Raw genomic sequence first — 5,006 nt, 5'->3', positions numbered from 1 at the left:
CCTTCTCTCTAGATTAGTTGAACCTGTACCTAGAATCATTTGGTTTCGTAGACTTTAAAATAAAATCAACTTTAGATAAGTACTTTAAATAACCTTAGGTGCCCTAATTCACCATAAATAATTAGGTGACGACTCTTAACTTTAAATAACTCCGGAATTACCGGAATGTTATAAACTATTTTGACTGCGGTTAAAATAGGGTATAACACATACCGAATACCAAACTTTTTAAAAAAGCATACCAAGTACCGTACCAAATACCATAATATCAAAACCACGGTATAAAAGAATTCGATTTCGGTATGGTAATCGGTATCTATCATACCATGCCCACCCCTAGGTTCTGGCAAAGTAAGGAAAGCGTGCAAACTTGTTAAGTCGCTTTATAGACTAAAACAAGCAACCAAACAAAGGCATACAAAATTTGACCAAAAAATGTTGGCAAATAGATTTAAGATCAATGAGTGTAACAAATGTGTTTACATTAAAAATACTCCAAATCATGAAGTCATTGTTTGTTTATATGTTGATGACATGCTGATAATGAGTAGAGATATTACTGACGCAAATGCTATGAAGCGTATACTGGCTAACAATTTTAATATGAAAGACTTAGGAGTTGCTGATTTAATCCTAGGAATTAGGATTCATAAAACTCCACAAGGTCTAGCATTATCACAGTCTCATTATATTGAAAGGGCACTTGACAAGTTGAAGTATTTGAATTTCAGTGTTGCAAAGACTCCAACTGATGTAAGTTTTGTACTTCAAAAGAATGAAGGTAAAAGTGATTCAAAATTGGACTATGCACGAGTATTGAGAAGTTTAATGTATATCATGAATTGTACACGACCAGACATAGCATGTACTATTAGTAAGCTGAGTCGATTCACAAGTAATCCCAATCAAACTCATTGGATGGCAATGAAACGAGTTTTGGGGTATTTAAAACACACCAAAAACTAAGCTTTACACTATAATAAATATCTCGGGGTAATTGAGGAATATACTTATGCAAACTAGATCACCGGATCATCTAAAGTTAAATCCACAAGTGGATATGTTTTCACTATTAGTGGAGGAGCAATGTCTTCAAAATCATCCAAACAGACATTTATCGCCAGCTCTACAATGGAATCTGCATTTATAGCTTTAGACAAGGTCGGTAAAGAAGCAGAATGGCTCCGAAATTTTTTGGAAGATATTCCATTTTGGCCCAAGACTTTGACACCGATATGTATACATTATGATAGCCAAACGGCAATAGGTAGGCAGGGTGCGTTATGTATAACGAGAAATCTCGTCACATATGATGGAGACACAATACCGTTCGAAAACTACTCTCTAGTGGAGTTATTACTATTGACTACGTAAAGTCAAGAGATAAGGTGTCGGATCCACTTACAAAAGGCTTATCTAGAGAGGCAGTTGAAAGATCATCGAATGGAATCGGTTTAAGGCCTAGGACAAGTCATCATGGCGTTAACTCTACCTAGTAGACTGGAGATCCCAAGAACTAGGTTCAAAGAGATCAAACAAAGTTATGAATGACGGTTCAACTGTCAAATAACTCAATTCATTCTCGTGATGAAGACAATGTTCAGAAACAAGGATAAAGCGTTAAGGCTTTTTGATGAGTTAATAAAGCATTAAAGCTTTTTAATTGTTTCTAAGTTTGGTAGGATATGACTAAATAGTGTATCTATAGGATTATATGTTTAGAAATCACCTATGTGAGTGTGAAGTGTAAGCCGCTTCAAGGAGAATGATAGTAAAGGCCTATTCTCTATGCACTCATGAAAGCAGGCGGTGTTCATGGCTGAAACAAACACAACCGTGAGAACCATAGAGGGTTAAGGGTTAATTTTGCGACTTATGCTGTCTAGGTATACAAAAAATCTCGACGGTTCAAAGATATCATATCTACCGATTGACTGAGTACATCCGATATAAGTTCACTACGGAAAGTTCAAAGGGAAACCTACTTATCCAGATGCAATTAATTTTTATTTGAAAATCACACACTTGTCTGTGCATTCCTTTGTCTTATAGTCATTCCGCATTCATGTAGGGGATTGTTGGTTGTAAGTGTTAATGAATAGGAAATGAAGGGAAGACAATATGGAGGGAAAAATGAAAATTTTAAATTGTTCCTTTGTTGCTTTTTGGATGAAGCATTTCTACCACATTGGTGGTGGAAAGGAAAGTTCTTATGCTTATATAAAAAAACACATCTTCTAGCTCATAAAGAGTTGAGAAGAGGACCCCCTCGCGCCGTCGTCGTCGCTCAGCTTTGGATTTGGATTTGATCAAATGATTTGATTGATAATCTTTTTGGACCAAATATATTTATTAATTTTTAATTATTTAATCATTAATAAGTTTCCAAAATCTGACCGTTTGTCCTTTTTAATTTTCGCGGAATTAATTAATCTTCCCTTTCTTAAAGGTTGCAACTTTTGAGTTGCACCTTTTCACTAAACTCAACCAATGACTATATAAATCTGGCCAGTCTATCAGATTATTTCTTACGAATTTTCTGATCTTCTCTGCTCTTCTTTCCTTGCACAATAATAAATTCTCGTGTGATTTACAACCTTCAAGTGGTTCGCTGTCGCCGGAGTTTGCAGTACCGTTACAACGGTGAGTAAATCGTTCTATCCTGAGAGGATATATTCCAACACCTCGGGCACATTGAGATGAATAATTTCCTTAAGGACACATTGTGAATTCAGTGGGCTCTATTTCATTCCTACGTGATTTTTAGATACCGTTCTTCTAAAAGATTTCAGATTTTGGTTTTATTTTCTGAAAGTTTCCAATTTCTGTTTTAAGTATATTTTGAATTAAGTTTGATAACAATATTGAAACTGAAAATAAGTTATTAATGTGTTTGGTAAAAAGTGTTTTTTCTGTTTAAATGTCAGAGTATGTAGTCATATTTGATGGGAGAGTTGTACTTCTGCAGCATTTCTATTGGGATAGGAATGTGTGATGTAATATGAAAGTTGATAGCGATAATTAACTCTCTTTTACGAATTGTCTTATCATTTGCTAAAGTGTTTGAGCTTAGATGAGTCCTTTTTAAAACTACTCTGATGCATGCGAAGCTAAAGATTTGCTTCTCGTGTCTTTCTGTGCTTAGTTGATTTCTTCCTGGATGTTGAGGTAATAGTTTCATTCTTGAAAAATCACTTACCTTTCCATATTATAGATTTTTCCCTCTTACACTTTCTTTCTGTGTATGAAATCAACGACTTATGGAATTCTGGTCTAGATAAGGCTGTGTTAATGCTCTCCAGAGTGTCTAAATTTCTGCAACATTATGTAATTCCTCTTAATGGTGTTTAAGTTGTTTTTATAATGATGAAAAAAAAAAATCCCCTGTTTCAGTTGTGATATTCGTGGACAATGGGGCCCGTCTCTCTACCTTTTTCCACTAAAATATCAGACTTGGTTAAACAATTAGGTTCGAACTTGTGGCGCACACCTACCACACATCTAGTGGTGTACTACCTTTACCATTAAACCAAAATCCTGGGTCGTGTTAAAGTTAGGTTCTTTTTCTTAGTCACTGAACATGAAAGAGATGTTTTCCTTCCAAAGGGGAAATAATGGGGGTGTTGGGTGGAGGGGGGTGGGGGGGGGGGTGGGGATTCAGCCAATACATGTCGGAGAGTGCTCCTTGGATGACAATTACAAATTATGTTGCTGCTAATTGAGCAAAAGCAGAACGAAAATTAATGGCTGATGATGGATTAGTGGTCATGTGTTTGCAGATGACTATCTCCCATGTCAAAGTTTATACTGTTGAATGAGGGTCTAGTAGTTGGGTTTGTTACCTCTATGAGTTTAGTTTTTATGTGCATCCTAAAACGGTTTGATAGTATAGAGGGAACCGAAAGCCCAAATAAACTATGATTGCATTTAAGATCAAATCCAGATGAACACCTTGTTGTCATATGGAATGAAAATATAAAGGAGAATAAATTTGGATACCTGTTGTTAACAAGAAATCTGATTTCTTCCAGGGATTTGTTATTATACCAATGAACCTGTTCTCAAATTTTGAGGAACACAATTGAAGGTAATGTCCGTACTGGACGACACTAATTCTCTTTATGTGGTTTTGTATGGAAGTATAAGCTTATTCACTTTCAGTTAAAGTAATATGTGATCATAAAAGTGAGAAATCCAAAGAATATGGGTTCGTGGCAGCTAGCAAGGCCTTGAATAAAATGGACGGTCAAGTAAGTGTATAAATGCTATCTATATTCTTATACCATTTGTCTTACATTTTTGTTTATTATGCTTCTTAGTTATTGGATGGCAGAAATATTCGCATCAGTTATGCCCACCAAGGATGCTGTTCATTGCATATCCTGATCTTTGATGTACGCGTGCATGTCTTCATCATAACATTGAATTCCCTCAGCTATGTTCATAGCATTCCGTTTCAATTGAGTACAACCAGGGGTGGCACAATAAATATTATGGTCTAAAGCAAAATTTCAATGAGAGGCTTTAATTTGTTCATAAAAAATTTATGTACACACAGTCATTTGAAACCAATTTTGCAATTTTCGATATGTAAAGTTAGTTAAAAGTCATGGGATTGTGTTAGAGTTTCAATTCGTCTCTTTTTCTAAGTTTTAAATAACCAACTTCATATTTTTTTAAAAATTGACATATTCAAATTCTAATAAATATTTTAAGACTAATATGTAGCTATGGAGTAAAATATATCAAAATTAACAAATTCTAGATGCAAAATCATGGAAAGATAGAATAATGAAACCTGATTCAACAAGTTGATAATTTGATATTACTTTTTATTCCTTCAAAATGCTTTAATGCAACACTTGAAAATTTGAGGAAAAAACAAAATAGAATTAGGCAATTTACTTTGGAATCTCTTTTTTGGTCAAAATTATTTTGAGACTTGGAGAAGGCCAAGCGACTAAAAAAAGGTTAAAAAAGCAATACATATTATTTAATGAGAAAGG

Source organism: Lycium barbarum, chromosome 8 (genome assembly GCF_019175385.1).
Source record: "Lycium barbarum isolate Lr01 chromosome 8, ASM1917538v2, whole genome shotgun sequence".
Classification (NCBI taxonomy): domain Eukaryota; kingdom Viridiplantae; phylum Streptophyta; class Magnoliopsida; order Solanales; family Solanaceae; genus Lycium; species Lycium barbarum.
The sequence above is the reverse complement of the archived record's forward strand: the minus strand, read 5'-3'. Positions refer to the sequence as shown.